Raw genomic sequence first — 18,272 nt, 5'->3', positions numbered from 1 at the left:
TTATCAACTGACTGTGAGTCAAATGGAACAAGCAAATCCTATGGCTCTGAGTGATAAGGGTGATAGTAGTCAACAACCATTTGGAAAGTTTAAACTGAACAGAGAGTCCATTAAATTCAATGAAAACATCATCAACAACAATTTGAATGCAGCATCAGGTGTGCCTCCTATTTCTAAGTTTTTCAAGAAAGAAAGAAAGTTTACTCCTTTGAATGAATCATTGCATAGTATTATGAATAAGTTATTGGAACAAAATGTGCTTACTCTTACTCCTATAAGGCAAATAGATCCTACAAAGATTAATTCACCCTATTTTGATAACAAATCCTTTTGTCAATTTCATCGTCAACCTAGGCATGATACTGAAAAATGTTTTGCTTTAAAGGGTAAAATTCAAGATTTGATTGATAATAATACTATCTCTGTTTCTAAAGTGAATGATAAAGGCAACACATCTATAGCTCCTCCTAACCAAAATCTTAAGATTTTTACTGATCCATTACCTTCTCATACCTCTAATGTGATTGAGACTAATGATTCCTATTTCTCATTTGATGGTCTTGTGTCTATGACTCCGAATGTGATTAACTTTGTAGAGTAGCAAGAAAACCCTAAAGAACCTTCCATCACATTTGATTCTAGTGAAACTATCAGGGCACCTGATGGTCCTTTATATATAGTTGCAAAAGTCAAGAATACACCTTGCCCTGGAGTGCTTATTGATCCTTCGTGCATGGTTAATGTTATTACTGAAGAATTTCTTTTTACTTTGCAATTGAATCAAGTGATCTATGACAAAACAGATGTGATTGTGAAATTATTTGATGCATTTTCTTCTCCTGCAATTGGTTCTATTACATTACCTATTGAGGTCCATAACAAATCCCTTGATGTGAACTTTGCTATTATTCCTTCATCTGAACAATTTCATGTGAAGCTAGGCTATCCTTGGTTATCTTCCATGAAAGCTATTGCTTCTCCTATTCACAAGTGTTTGAAATTTCCCCATAATGGTGAAGTTGTTACTGTCAATCATAGTCTCTTTAAACCAGCTGAAAGAACTTCTAGCATTCCTATTGATTATTTTTGGCCTAAACAATTCCAATCTCTTCCACCGCAAAGTGATCATCTTTTCAAATCTTATCAAAAGTGGAAAATAGATATGATCCTATCTCTAAGTGAACCTAGAACACCCAAACTTGATATTCCTATCGTTCTTGAGAAGGAAGTTCTTCCTTTGAAAGATAAAACTAATGTCTTTCCTCAAGAAGATTCCCAACCCATTCCTATGGATGTGACTATGTCTATGTCTAATAAACTTTCTAAAAGTAGACCTATACCTCCTCGTCATGATGGACTTGGTCTCCTTCCTAAACCAAATATTCCTCCTTTATATGGAGCAGTTCCTCCTCCTTCCTCTTATGGAGAGAAGAGACCTTCCTCTTCTCCTATTATCCAGTCTAAGAGACCACAACCCAAACACCCAAGTGATAAGGATGAGAACATTCCTCCTCCTCAATCTTCTCCACTTCCTACTAAGACTAGACGAAATCGTTCTGCGCGTGAACATCGACGAAAGCATCGTCTTAGAGCTCAGGCAGCTGCTTCTCAAATTTTACAATCCCCAAAAACACCTTCAACAAGCATTATTCCATTTTCTCCAAAATCTCCTAAACATAAAATACATGATGATCTTGATCCTGTGTGAGTTAAAGATCCTATTTTTATAAATCTTGATGATCATATAGATGAAAATGTTATTCATGATGAAAATGTTACTTCTCTTGCTTTTGATAGTGAATATGAATATGTTGATGTTGATAACCATTTATCTAACGAATTTTCTAAAGCACTTATCCTAGCTCCTAGACAAGAACAATGTGGCTTTGAACATGAACATAGCCCTTGTTTGGATCTTGTGATAGCTCCATCTGCTGTGTTGGATGTTCCTCCTCTAGCGTGTTCCCTGCCTTCCCGAAACATTGATCAACAAGATCGGGGGGTAGATGACGTGCTAGACTAGTTTCATTAGCATAGCATATTCTCTCCTCCTCTCTTTTGTTACTTCTTCTATGTGTTATTCTCATTCTTCTATTTGTTGTCCTTAGTGTTGTCTACTTGAGGACGATGCAAAGCATTGAGATCTCTTTTGGTCTCTCTCATGTTGACTCAAAAGACACATGTGTTCCCTTCTTCTAGGTGACCTTCCTTGATTGGGGAATGAAGAACAATTATGCATACATACATATGATATACATGAATTATCATACAGCATACTGACCCCGAGGAAAGCGAAGTCACCTCGTGCTTTGTGTTTTGTGTCTATTATCCTTGGGTTTATCTCACACTTGGGGGCTAAATCTTTGTGATAACGTGCTCCTTTCCCTTCTTATTTCTTATATGTATCACTACCTTAAAGCAATCACCCCCGTTGAGGCGTGTGCGATCTCTTTAACATAGGGGGGCATACACCCCGTTCATATCTCTTCAAGATACTTGAAAATTTCTTGGCAAACTTAGCTTTGCCTTGAAAATTTTTGGTATTTCTCTTGCATGACTCATAGTGAGGGAACCTTACTACTAACAGTCATGGTTCTGCCTCGTGATCTTCCCTTTTACTTTGTCAATCAAAGTCGTAAGATCCTTAGTCCACTGGGGGCTTGGTGTGTCTTGCCTCCTTAACATGGTGAAATTTTTTCAATGTTCTTTCCTTGTACTTTACCGGAAGTATGAGCGTACACTTATACTCCCGTTAAAGTGGGGGCTAAATGTAGCGTCCTAAAATTGTGACACTTGCAATTTTGACCGCATTTGGGTCTTCACGATGGCGACACAACACCGAACCTAAATGGAGACCCCGAAACTTGTTCATGACATCAAAAACTGCATTTTTCAGCACCCTGGCCTGATCCTCCTTGCACCCTGTTGTCCCTGGAGGTGGGACCATGGTGCCTAGCGCCCTGGTCCCTGGCCCTATTTTTGGGCCCGGTCTCTTTTGGGTCTCGGGTCTTTATGTTTGCAAATTGGAAAATAATGTTTCCTGGTCAGCCTAAGGTCGGAAAAATCAGTCTTTTAACCCTAACTGACAAGTATATAAACTACATTTCCTCTCCCATTTTGAGGAGGAAGGACATATGTGTACAAGACGCGGAAATGATATTCAAACATTCAAGCATTCAAGAATTCAAGCATTCAAGCATTCAAGCATTCCTTCAAGCAATTGATCATTCTAAGTGCCCATTCAAGGCTAGGTGTTGCATTCAAGACAAGGATTCAACCATTGAAGAGGAGATCACATATTACATACAACATACAACATACAACAACATCTACACCTTCGCATGTAAGAATACAAACATTCTTACAACAAGGTACTAGTACTTGTTTTACATCACAATCATTTACATTTACAGCATTTCTCATTTTTTGGTTAATTCCAAAACCGGGGTTTGACCTAAGGGCAAACCCCTAATCCCTAACCCCCCAATCGTCTTCGCTTTTCTGTGTGTAGGTTGCAGGTACGCGGCTGTAATTGAAGATCTGGAATCCTTGTGTAGAGACGAACAGATCCCTCTTTGTTTCACGAATTTTTCAGAGGACCGTGTGCACGCCGAGTGCCATCGTCCCGTCAACTTTCGCTCAAATTTGCAGGACAGTGCCATCTCGACATTTTACTGCTAATTCCAGGTCCGCAGCTTCATCCTATATCCCTATCTCAGTTTAAAGTGAATCTTTCTCACTTTACATGCATTCCTAGCTCAATCCTTCTATCTACATTCTTTACAAAAGAGGGTAGCCTTGCTGTCTTAACCCTTGAAACTCATTTAGAATCCAATCTTGCATTGTGTGGGATTGGATCTTGTGGGTTTCAACCCCTCTTTTGAATGTAAAGTCTCCCCTAAGTGAAAACCGTCAACCCTAGTGACCTCCTTCCCCTCTCCTCAGAGTGGTGGGGGGAACACTTAGGGTTCGCTCGCGATTTTCTGCTTTACAATAGTGTTTCAAGAATTTGATATCTTGTAGTAATTTAAATTCTAAATTTGATAAATTAACTAATTGTCATCTTGTAACAAAGGCTTGAATGATATAAAGTAGATTATTTACATTACTTTCTACTATAGAGTGCATTCCTTTAAAAAAAAAACTATAGATGATATATAATTTTCAAACTAATGTTTTAGACAATTTAATAAATTCAAGCATTCAATTTTTCTCATAATAAAAATATGGTGAGAGGAATTTCAAGTAATTTCTAAAAAATAAGAAGTTTGTTTAGCATGCACTTTTGTCAAGCCTCATTCATATAATATTTCAATAATATATAATAGAGAAAAATGTATCCCCATGAGCTTTTGCATATAGACATTTTTGGTGATAGTAGACGTTGATGATGTCTACATTTTTAAGTTGACATTTGAAAATTTGCATACCTTAATCATTTCAAGGTTATGGTTGAAAAGAAAAGTGGGTATTGTCTAAAAATGCGTAAAATAAATAGAGAAAGAGAATTCACTTCAAAATATTTCATTTATATTTTTGTAATAATTCTAGAATGAATAAACCATACCATGTTGGGATGTCATAAAGTATCTTATAGTATGAGAGCACTCCAAATTGTTATTGGGCATAAATTATAGTAAAAATAGTATACATATTTCATTAAATATGTAAAAATATTAGTATAGAGCATCACTCTAAAGGAATCTGGGTGTGGCAATAATACTTTGTGGCTTCTTTTTATGTATTTAGTTATCTAGTAAATGTGTATATTTTAGTTCAAAATTGGAAGATGTAGATGCAAATTCTTATATTTGTATTTTTATTGGATATTTTTATCCAAATAAAAGCATATAGTTTTTTATAATTTCAACAAAAATGACTCTGATTATAAGTCACTCTTTTTTTTATGACAAAAGTAGATTATTGAAACTTGAAAGAATGTGTTCAACAAGGAAATTTATAATAATGAACATAAAAGGTGACAATGCTCCTCATCTACCCACAAAATTAAGTGAAAGGTTAGCTATATTAGTAGCCCGTGTTTGAGTTCTCCAAGCTCAAGTTCAATTGTTCTTCTACATCCAAAGAGCTATTTTGTAAAGACGTAGACAATCATAAATTATTTTTTTTGTAATTTTTCATATAATTCAATAAGATAAAAAAAGAGAGAATGCACATCATAATCATTTACATAGTTCATCTCAGCATGAGGAATAATACAATAGTTGAGACCAAAAAGGGTCTATTACATCAATGATATATAAAGATATTGTTAATTATTAAAATATTTGGTTGCCATGAACTCCCCTTCATCTACAAATTGTGAGACAAAAACACGATCTAGGTGTTTTTTTACCAACTGCAAAGTGTAATCTCCCCTAATCCTCTTCAAATAAAGACCTCCCAATCTTGCATGAGGTATCTAGCAATTTGGAACTGACAAGCATGATGGAATCTAGTGTAACATGGTGCATTTAACATATATTTGACATAAAGAACATGTTATATCCTAACATCATGATATGACAGGGAGTGAAAAAAAAATCTAGTATCAAACTTATTTACACAAACTTTGACCAAAGTATTTTTTAGTCAACTATCAACAAGTAGATGTAAAGTGGAGAACTACCCTTATATGTTTGTCCATATTCATGACTCCAAATTACCAACACTCTTAACTTCTATTAATAACCTTCAATAAGTTATCATCATAACCAACCACTCATCATAGATATTTCTTTTCAATGACAAGTCCTCTTAATACTTAATTTCATAAAGGTGATTCTAAGTCCATATCATATATTGGTATATATTTAATTCATGTTCTTAAGTTCAAAAATCTCCTAAAAAATTTCCTCTTTTGAACAATTCTTTTAATTTTTTTTAATAAAAAAGCTTATTCTTTTAGATAAGTTACAAGCAATTCCTTACTTCAATCCATTATAAAACAAGTGTTGTAGGGCAGCGTAGTTCCTGCCCAATGCTGCGGAGGTGGTTGTGGATTGGTTTTGTTCTAAGAATGGTAGTGTTGGAGGTCGGTTCATGCATGCAATTGTCTCAAACAAAATAATGAGCCATTTGAGCGCAGAAAAATGATTTCTACTTTTCTGCAAGAAATTTTTTTAATCACTAGATAAACACAGAGCCTCCAAAAACTCAAAAGCCTGTGATTCTATGACAAATGATCAGAAAAGGAGGAGTTTGTACATGTATAATTTCAATAGTCTAAAATAGTTTGAAATTGTGAGCTTGTGCATGCTTGTCTGTCAAAACTGAAATTTACAAAGCTTGTTTGTGCAACTGAAATTTGCAAAGCTTGTTTGTGCATGGATTACTCTATAATACATACTAAGGATTGCCTTACAAAAATATAAAAATTTCAATATTAATCAATTTTAAGAATACTTACAAGTTCTAAGAAATGTTTCAAATAAAGATTTGTTTAAATGAAATCCATGACTTCCATTTTGAAAATTATAGGCTACCCAAAGAGAAATATATATATTTAAATATAAGAAAATGTATTCTACGAAAAACATTTAATCTGTTTGATGTTGGTATGAAAAGAGAGAGATAGCTATATAAGCAAATGATAAAACTATATGTACATAATCCACCATTAACCATTATAGAGTGCTTTAATTTGATGCTCTAAACAACAATCGAACCAATAAAAGATAGTAAAATTGACTATGTTCAATCAATTTGCACAATTGAATTTATGGAGTTGAGTGGAATGACACACCTAGGTAAATAATATAAGAAGAGAAGATATCCATCACATAATTAATAATTAGTTGAAATGAAAAGATCATATTATGATTTGTTTCAATAAATTTTAAATGTTATTTAAAAAACTATTTAATCTGAAATCAATCAATTTGCCACAACTAATATTAAAAACATAATTTACTTCCATTTATAATAATGCGGTTCCATAAAATTTACAAAGAAGGCCACAATGAAAGTTGCATCCAATCTCCATAGCCTCACGCTGCCTCTCCTTTCTTTATGTGCAAGGAAATAGAAAATACAACTCAAAAAGTAGAAGACATTCAAGAGTACAAGATGCTTAGAGCTCCACTTTGAGAGAACAAACTAAAACACGTTCTTAGTTAAATGTCTTGAAATTTCTTTATAAAACTAGTAGCCTTGTATTTAGATGCACACTGAGAATGGACTAAGAAATGAGACCTTGCTAGTTCTCGAAGAATGGTGCTAAAATACTTGTTCTGAAAGGTATGGGGAAATAAATACTCCTATCTACATATACTAGTTCAGCATCCAAACTTAAAGTTTAGGCTTTGCCATCAAGACCCCATTTAGCAGTATTGAAACTAGCAATTCCTGCTTCAACATTATTTTATAATGGTACTTCCAATCCATATACTTCTTAGTTTCACTATAACTCTATGTTATGCAAGTAGTAAGTGTTTTTACTTCCAGTCACAACCAGGCCAAAACCTGATTTGGAGTATGAGACCTTCTTTGGAAGCTCACAATGTTGTCATTTTCCCCTTAAATTTAGATATTTGAGTTAATAAAACTAGCTAGTCTGACTTCCGCATAACATTTAAGTCCTAAATTAATGACATTATTAATGAGAGCCAAGGTCAAATCCTTTTATCATTAGATTTTTGTCTAAGATTCTAAGACAATAATATGATCTATTTCTATAATCTTGCTATGTTTTCTTGTTTCTTTCATTGTGTTACTCTTGCTGCATAAGCCATTTAGTTATCTTTTGAGGGTTTGTAAATAGTTATGGCTGCATCATTAGCTGTCAACTTCTTTGATAACCTAATTTTGTCATTTCCTTCATAGATATCTCTCAAATTTTCCCAAACATTATGAGGAGTATTCAATGAAATAAATTTTGTTAATTCAATCTTTGATAAAGTCCTAAAGATAACATACCTTGATTTTTTTATTTTTTTCATAGGCTTGAATCTCATCTGCAGTAGTTAGACTGTTTGTCAATTGTACATACTTAGTTTCCACTAGTTTCCAAGTGTTGTAGCCCAAGGAGATTAGGTAACCTCTCATCTTCACTTTCCAAAAGCCATAGTCGAATCCTTCAAAGATAGTATTGGTTAATTTATGTGCTATCCGATTAGGATCTACCTCAAGTGGGTAAACTCTTTTCCAAGGAACCAAAGCTTTGATACCAATTGTTAAATATTTGGGTAACTAAGAGGGGGGTGAATCAGTTGACAACATAAATTTTTTTCTTTAATTCCTTCACACATTCAAAATAACCAATAGAATTAATTAATGCAGATATAACATGGAAAAAACTACATAAAATAGATCACACATTGAATACTAGATATGATGTGGAAGAACCAAGAAGATAAAACCATAGAGAATGTTAGTTCTCAATATATAAAACCAGTTAAGTTGACATTGGTTAATGTTATTTTTACAAAAGTTATCTTATTGCCAAAAAGGCTCACTACTGGAGGGCTCACTGCCTAGAAAGCCTCATTATCAGAGGGCTCACTCCCCAGAAATGCTCACTATCAGAGATAGAAGAATCAAAAGAGAGTCCACCACATAATTTGCAATGTCAGAACTGCTTCTAGTGTCTCTCAACAACAATACACTTTACATATCAACATCAACCAAATCTCGCACATCTTCTATACATCAAATTTCTTCTTCATCTATCACTACGTTTTGTTCAAATTCAACCTCTTACTTATACTATCTCCAAATAACATAATCTTCTAAGTCAACCAAACAAAGATAAAAAAATAGGCTAGCACTAAACATACCAGTGGAGGGAAGGAATAAGGAGTAGACCATATCACGATGCACATCATCAATCAAATCAACATGTTACATCTATTACAAATATCAGACCCAAATCATAATCTATATGCTACACAAATGCCTTTACTCATTCTTGAATTCCAGATCGAACCGAACCCAAAATAACACTACCCAAGTTAGAAAAAAAAAGAATGGAACCAAGATACTCATGAATACAATCGATCAATACCAGATCTCATAAATAGAGAAATCCAAATTACTACCAACACAAACAAACAAAACTAAATATCAATTGTAACACATCTTCCGGAGCACCAAAGATTCTAGCAATGCATCTCCTAGGCCACCAACATAAGAGACCAATCTAAGAATAATATGTTGACATCAATGACAACTAGTAATGAAAACCATTAACGACACATTTGCAAAACTTCCTTCTTTCAATGTATCGGCTAATTTCATTAAAAAGTAGTCTTATCCTACTTGGTGAATCCCTTGTTCCAAATTATACCTCTACATAAAGAAATCAAGAATCTTCAAGACATTGAAGGAGAGATCAGGCCTTCAAGATGGCATCTAAGATCAAGATTCTATGAGGACATCCTACATCCTGCATCTTACATGAAAACATCAACCTTGTATGAAGACTTTAAAGAAAGACTTATCAAGGTATAAGATTTCATTTGCATCATTTCAATTCAAATCAAGCCTTTGTGATCAAAAGAAATACTTTATATTTTAATTACATTTTAAATTCAATTTCAGTTATAGGTTTAATTCTAAACCCAGGGTTCAACTTAGACAAACCCCTATCCACATCTTTCTCCTTTTTCTATGTGTAGGTGATAGGTTGAAGACCTATAAATCTAGAATCTAGTAGTGTAGATAAAGACAATTAGATCCAACTTTTAAAGGTGCAAAAATAGGAGGTCAAATTTGGCCCACACTACAGTGTCTATAAATTTCCTACAAAACTTTTGGGGTAGATTCGGAGCAGTATTCTAGTTCCCAATTAATAAGATTTTTTTGAATATGACATTCATGGGACTTGTTTTCTTGGAGGCATTTTGTCCCAGCTTGTCAAGCTTGAATTTTGGTCACAAGTTTTGTTTATCTTTCTCATCTCTTCCATATGATTACAACTTTATATCTAATCTGCAACTACTTAGTTATGTTTATTGATGTCAATATTCCATCTCTAGCCCTAGATCTAGCATACATTTTCATATTTTTGGTATCCAACTCAACCCCAAGATATAATGGAGTAGAATCTAATCAAAGTTTATCCCTTTCCATACAATTGAGGTTGAATTTGTTGATCTAACTCCCCTCAAATGTAATGTTTGATAAATAGGTCTATTTTCCATGCCTAACCTTATAAACCCTATTTTTTCCCATCACAATCACAACAATCTTCTGTCTCTTATCATAAACATCATCATGATGTGAATTTGTTTTTGAAATAAATCAATTGGATAAAGTTCACAAACTTAAAAATCTGCAAGAAATTATTGTTACACTAAAATATGTAATAAAACACTTAATTTAACTCCAATTACTTTTAAAAAATTATTGTATCCACCTAATTGTATTCTTGAAAATCCCTTTAAAAGCTACATAAAAATTCACCAAAATATGGGACATATGCTTGTCAAATAAACTTAGAAAAAAACTATTATTTTAGTAATAAAAATATTCATTATTCTCTAATTCTCTTAAATAAGCTTTTTAAATATGTTATTTGGGTGTCCTCTGAATATTAGGAAAGATTTCATCAAAATATTTGAGTTATGTGGGCCCCAAAATGGCCTCTAAATTTAAAAATCTTCTTCTATTGTGTTAAGATAGTAATTTTATACCACTTCTAATGATATAATTTGTGCAAAAGAGATATAATTTAAAATATTTTAAGATTACTTTATAATAAATTAGAATAACAATCCACTTTGAGGAAAACCTCTAAATATCTTCAATGAAAAGATAATTTGTAATCTCATGAACAAGTGAGACTCGCTACCTCCTTTATATACCTATACATAGGATATCACCCAAATTAACTTACATAACAATGTATAAGTCTTGAAATGACTTAATATATAAATATGAAAGTAATAACCTAATTAATAGTTTAGGTAGCTACAATTCAATTACTCTTAACTCTATGCATACTCTACCATTTATGACCTAGCATTACATTTCATTTACTAGTTATAGATTTACACTATGAACCAACTTATGTGCTTCTAATATTGGGGGAGTAGATAATGAAACATAGTGTCCATAAAGAACTACAACCTTCAAATGGAGGCCTTGACTCTCTCAATATCTAATTTCATTAGTAGTGTAAGATGCACATGTGAAGTACAAAGGTTGATTCTAAGTGAACAATAAGCTTAACAATCAGCAATAAACATTGCATTTTTGTGGCAATTTTTCAAGTAACAATTTAACTTAAGCATGTTTAATCTTTGACTGTAGACCTTGCCCATAAAATAGGAAACTCTAGAGTTATGAAACTCAGTTACATTTAAAATCTTTCTTTGTTTTAATAATTTTTTTCTTTATGGTTCAAAATGTTAAGATGTTCAATAAGTCGTTAATTTAATAGGGATTAGGATTCCATGATTAGTAAAGCCCTCAAATGTTTTAGAGAGTAAAACTAACAAAGATATACAAAGCTTCATAATGGACTATCTCAGAGTTTCTGAGACTACAGGTTTGTGTAGTTCTTTTTACATTTGAGCCACCCATCTGAGGAAAAAATAATGAAGGGATGATAACATGGTGCCCTATATAACCAGAGAATGTTGAAAATAAAGCGAAATAGCCTCTGCTACAGCAACCAAGACAGCAATTAGGTCCATATTTTATCCAACCTTGAAACAAATTGATCGAGACATTGATATGGAAATCATATACGAAGTTCTTTAAAGATTTTTGAGAAACCTCTTAAACCAAAAACTTCAATCAAACTGGTGACCCTTGATTGGGCTTTTGTGTCATTTGATATACAACATGAATTAGTTTCCAAATTGAATCTATATATCAGAAATAGTGGTTTGGTCTGGTTCACTAATTAAAAAATTACATTCAGAGTGATTACTAGAAAAAAATCAGACCAACACAATGTACATTAGTCATAAGCAAATTATATTTTAAAAAATTGAGATCCATATATGATTACATATAAACAAATGCCTAATGCCTTGAAACAGCTATAGAGCAAGGTATTTATATCAGTTGTCTAAAAAAAACCATAATAGGATGTGGAGATGGTTTCATAGTAAAAACTCCTAACAAATTATATCTCAAATATAAGTTAATGTCCTGAAAATAGTCTTATATCTGGGCTATCAACATAACAATTACCAATCATCTGAGAAATTTTATTACAAAAAATAAAAGTAATCGACACACTTTTAGGGTCAAAAATTTTTGCAGTGTGAAATATGCACTTAAATCATAGGCAAACATGTTTGGTTTGGTCTCTTCTTGGGGATTTGAAAGAAAATTAGACAAAATTTCTGATTATTACTATATAAAAGTCTTTCTTAGATAAATGTTGGTTGAATGTGTCATACAATAGGTCAATGATGAACTGTTTGTAGCTGAATGCTAGTGGCATGGTCCATAAAGATTTCGATGTTGAATTTACCACATTTTTAAAATACCATAAAATTGATTATCATTGATGATTATTGGTTCAAGTATAACTAGTTTAGAGATTTTCCTCCAAAATAGTAACAACATTAAAATCTCCAGCCAAAATCTAGGGGAGAAAAGGATCTTGATCCTGAACAAGATTGATGTGAGCCCAAAGATCAGTAGGAGAATAAATATTAGAGAAGAGGCATCTTTCTCCAGTCTCAAAGCTAGAAGCGACCGTATAAATGGAAGACCTGCTAGAAAACCACCACAAAGGAGAAACTTTTCCTGGGTTCTAGAAGCAAAAAAATCTCCCCTGAACTACCATGAGAGCTCACTCCCTACCAAAGGCCCTGGGCCCAGACATGCAGAGCACAACTAGCCAAATCATCCACTAAAAGCTTGGTTTCCTGAATAGAAACAACATCAGGAGACTCCGAGTCAATTAATCTATGAACAACATTTTGGATAGGGATGTTGTTCAACCCCCTTACATTCAACAAGAGCACAATCATTTATGTGGTTGAGAGAAGTGGGAATCAATGGGCTTCACAGACCCTGACTCAACCAAAGTATCACCAATAAGCTTAACCTTTTCCTGATCCATTTTTTGTCCACTCCTTAAAGGTTTGTCTAAAGAACCCTTTTTGAGGGACTTTTGTTGCAAGCCTAAAACATGCAAGGCTTTGTTACTCTTCACAGAACCTATGGCCACTATAGAAGGATGAGTAGATGCCATGACCACTACACCCTCAGGGACATATGGCCCACTAATATCTCTGTTGTCCTGAACATGGGAAGGAAAATCCATAACCATTTGAACATCTAGTTGTTTCTCTAAAGATAGGGCCCGACCCTCTTTCTCGGAATCCCCATCCAACACCTCATGATGAAATTGGGCACCCAAGGACATTTCAACTGGAACTCCTTCCTCTTGGATCAAATCATGTAGAACATCAAACCTATTTAGGGTGACATCATTTTGCCTATCCAACCAAGAACTCTTCTTTCCTTTGTCCTTATTCCAAGGTTTGACAGGAATGAAGCCATCTTTATCAGTAGGACCATTAGGCATAGGGGATTTCCCCTTATCTTCCCGTAGAATAGAGTGAGGAGGATTAGAAACAACCAATTTAGAAGATTTATTTCTGGGACATCTCCGCTATAAATGACCATATTCATGACAAATTCTACATCTAAATGGCAGGGTCTCATAGTCCAACTGTTGGATCCAAGAAGGTGTCCCCAAGAAGATTTCCATAAAATATGGCAAAGGATTATTTAAATAAACTTCTACACATATACGAGCGTAGGAAATTACCTTTCGATCTTGATTTTGTGAAGCCGAACCCACAGGTTTACTAAGAAGAAGTGAGATTGAGTGAAGAATATCTTCTCTCCCGAATTCCAACGGAAGCCTCGGCAATTGGATCCACACGGGCACAAGGGCGTCAATTTTAAGCCCATCATTTGCTGACATCAGCAGTATTTTGAAATTTTTTTAACCCCCTTTCATTGAGCTTTTCAGTTTTGTTGTTCAACTTTGGAAGACCATATCTTGCTCATTTTTGGTCCTTTTTTAGTGCAATTTTTTTTGAAAATACCTAATACACCAATTTTATAAATCCTAAAAAATCAAATGGATTGAAGATAGACAACCAATACAAGAGGAGGGCCTCTCTAAAATCTATAGGAACAAATATTGTAGTCTACATTAAGCCAAGGTTATATGGTATACATTGGACTATTCTAGTTTATTTATATGTTATTAATATCTTTCAAAGTGCAATTCTAGCTTACAAATTTTATATCTAGTCACCAAAGAATAGAGAAATATCAAATTCTATGGAATATACAAATATATACTTAAACATTCATATTCAATGAAATTAATATTATTAATATTTTATAGAGTTCACTTGTAGTTTAAAATTTTTATATCTTTTCAAAATAAAAAAAGAAATGTCAATTTTTTACAAATATACACTTGAACATTCATATCCAATGAAATGAATATTTCATTTGTATTGTAAATTCTAATACTAATGTTTTTCGTCATTGCATACCTTGATAATATGCTAGTATCAAATCAAGAAATCATCCTTCATTTTCATTATTAGATTTTAAATAATATGCATTCCTTTAAATTATCAACAAATTAGGGTTTCCAAATATTAGGAGGATTCTAAGAATGTCTTTAGTCATGTTGTCAGTTAAACTCTACACTATACTATGCACTGATCGCAATTTGGTGAACTACGCTGGGAAATCTTGCAACCCAAACAAAATAAATTGTGTTTGACCATAGTTCATGTTTTCTTTGGGTGGCCATTTCTTTATTGAAAACCAAAGAAATCCCTCAAAATTTAAAGTAAGTTTAATGCATACAAATCTAGAATTGACAAGACAACCTCAAAATATTTTAAATAATTTTTTAATGAATGTTACTAATAAACATCATCTTAAAGAGGGGTGATTTTACATGGAATAATAGAATAATTGAATTTTGCAACATAATTAAAAGATTAGATGGATATTTTTAGCAATAATAGATATTTTAGTGATCAAACATAATGTTAAATTTTACTTAATGTAGAATTATTATTTTTTATTATTTTTAATCTTAGATGGATATTTTTAGCAATAATAGATATTTTAGCCATCAAACATAATGTTAAATTTTACTTAATGTAGAATTATTATTTTTTATTATTTTTCATCTCTATATTATATCTCTTTGTATCTTGACTATACTTTTCAAAGGTAGGGTGCCAATAGAAAAATTGTTGTTTTATCTAATTAATAAATAAATTGATGTAATTGAATTTTCCTTACGAAATTATTTATTGATTATAAACTTGTATATTTGGCATCAAATATCCTACTTGTTTAAAAATGAAATTAAGTGAACAACACTAGAGAATGAGATTGTAGTTGTTCATAAAAGGTTATATTGTATACCTTAGATTGTTCTAGATATGTAATGCATTATTGATTTCTTATAAAAGTGTAGATGTAGGTTGTAAATTTTACATTCACCAAGAGAATAAAAATACAAAATTCTAGGGAATATACAAATAGATACTTAAACCTTCATAATCAATATACAAATAGATACTTAAACCTTCATAATCAATGAAATGAATATTTCATTTGTATTGTGGATTCTAATTCAAATGGATGACAATCTCTTCAATATGCCTTGAATTCAACTACATTTTTATCTTCTTTTTAAATCTCCTTAGAGTCCTCATTCTGGGTATTTAAGAGATGAGACTATTGTATTGTATTATTCAACATCGTTAGGGTGATTTCTCCTGCAATTAGTTTGTAATGTATAGGTTGTTTGGCCCCATGCGCCTCACTGTCACTTTGAGCTTTAAATTGGGGTATTCTAGTAAGCATGGATTAGCATTTGAGCCCTGAGATTCACCAGCTCAATATCATATTCTTAGATTGCCTATTGCCGAATTTAGATATTTATTGCAATGGGTTATGAACAAAACATGGTGTTTATAGTTTAAACTATTTGGATGATGCTAAAATATCTATACAAAATCCATAAGCATTTATGTTCAAATAATAAAATACATAATTGATAAATAATGATTTGCCACATAGATTTACTCTCGAAAAAACATAAGTGAATAGCGATGTCCACTCCTATCCAGTAATAGGGACTCTTAACTATTTTACTTTGTTTGTTCGATGTATTTATATTTCTCGTGATTCATGTATTTGTGTGCATTATGTTGAGAACAAGAAATTAGCCCATACATGTAGCCTAATTGTTGACAGTTTCACCAGAATTTCCCAATGCTTCCAGTTGTCAATTGTTGGGCAATGCTGCTTAACTGAAAGCTATTATCCTAATCTATTCTCCGAATCCTTAAACACCATGAAACTATGTTTTTCCCATTTATTAAATAATACAATGATGAGTAAATATATTTACATTTCTTATCATATATATTTACATTTCTCATAGTGGGCATTGGAGGAGAAATTTTGGCAGCACAAAATGTATGTACATTGCCTCAAAGATAGGATGTCAGTTTGAAAAGATTAGTTTATATATATATATATATAGTGTAGTTTTGTTAATGTAAGCATGATAATGATGCTTTGTTTCTGCAGTCCTTCAATTTTACCAAAATATCACAGAAAATACAGAGATAATTTTCATTGAAAAACTACATAGTATTCTGGCATTATTGTTTATAGGAAGACTAAAATTATAAATTGACAGCTTCCATTGAATGGCTGGTGTAACCCACTTTAATGTACATGGCAAGGCAGACAAGCTGAAAAAGCTTTACCATGTTTTTCAACACATGAAAGTTCAAACAATTGTAAATATTCAGTTTATTTCAATGGCCAAACACAATTGGTGTGAGTTATGGTAGAAGCACTTCTAGTTACTAGATCACATATCTTCTCAAGGGTGCCATAATCACTTATTATGGAAATTCTTCGGGAAAATTGAAATGCAAAATAGTAGGAGATATATTTGCCAACTCTTTGGGATGTCTTTGTGATGTTTGATAGGGGAAGTGATTTTTTTTAATTAAATGACTGATATTTTGTAGCAACCCTAGACTCCAAGTTAAATTGTAGTTTTATTTTGTTCTATAGTAAGTTAACTTTAGTGATATTGTTTTCTTTGTTTTCCTCTAATTAGTAAATCACTCTATCATTTGAAATTTAATTATTATCTTTAAAAGGATATGCCTTATTCTAGGGATATGTACTTTTAAACACATTGTCATGTATCTTGAGAGGAATTTATAGATTCGTAGGATAGGTTTCCTCTCTCTCCAGGGATGTTCATTCCTACAGATTTGTCTAAGTGTTAAGGACCCCAGTTTGATGACAAGAAAATAAAACTTATGAACAAAAATTTGCTGGGAATTCATGCCAGAAAAATAAATATCATAAAAGTTGCTATTATTAAATATCTTTGTTTAATAAATATTATGATTTGTGTAGATATACATATTGAATCTTGAGTTGGACTATTCACGTGAAGATTACCTTTTATTCAAATTGTATATTTAATCCTAAAGATTAAAGTCATAGAAGCTTTTATACATTTGCTCAAAGCTTAAAACTCTGCAATACTCAAAGTTGTTTAATAATGCCAATTTCATAATGTTATTTCTCAAGGAAAGTTTAGCCCCCAATCGTTTGATTCTTCAAATATGCCATTTGAAATAAAAAGTTGAACCTTTCAAAACAGACGTTTTGCACCACTACCAGTTACCTAGATAGCACCAGAAGTAACAACTTTGTCAGTGAAATATTTGAGATGCTTGTATGGTACTCCCGTATGATCCTAGTTGTACACATGAACATAAAATTGATTGTCGATAAGTCTCAAGTTGCCATATTTGTTAAAAAAACTACATCCTCATGCGCTAAGGAAAGGTGGGACATTTATAGATGTGCACAAATAGTAGATTTTACATCTCGCTCGAAAAACCTAGTTGTTAATATGAATACACCTTTCAAGGAATCACTTCGAAAAGAAAATATCATATGTTCCAAATAGAGCATTGCATACAGGATTCCCTGTTTGCTGCTAGCAAGCAACCGCTTTTTGGAGAAAATACGGCCAACAATCTGAAGTTACATAGAATATGTAGAGCTGGAAGCAGTTTCCACAAATATATAAACAGAATCCAATAGCCAATATTTCAAATCATGGGAAGATAATATAAAAAAATTTAACAGCATGTGAGGAAGCTGGGTATTCTATGTAATAAACCTTACGCTTATGTGAAGCTTTTCTGTAAAATGTCCGATAAGTTTAAGACGCCCCGACATTGATGTCATTGTGAAGATAATTGTGG

Source organism: Cryptomeria japonica, chromosome 1 (assembly GCF_030272615.1).
Source record: "Cryptomeria japonica chromosome 1, Sugi_1.0, whole genome shotgun sequence".
NCBI lineage: Eukaryota > Viridiplantae > Streptophyta > Pinopsida > Cupressales > Cupressaceae > Cryptomeria > Cryptomeria japonica.
Note: the sequence above shows the minus strand (reverse complement) of the source record.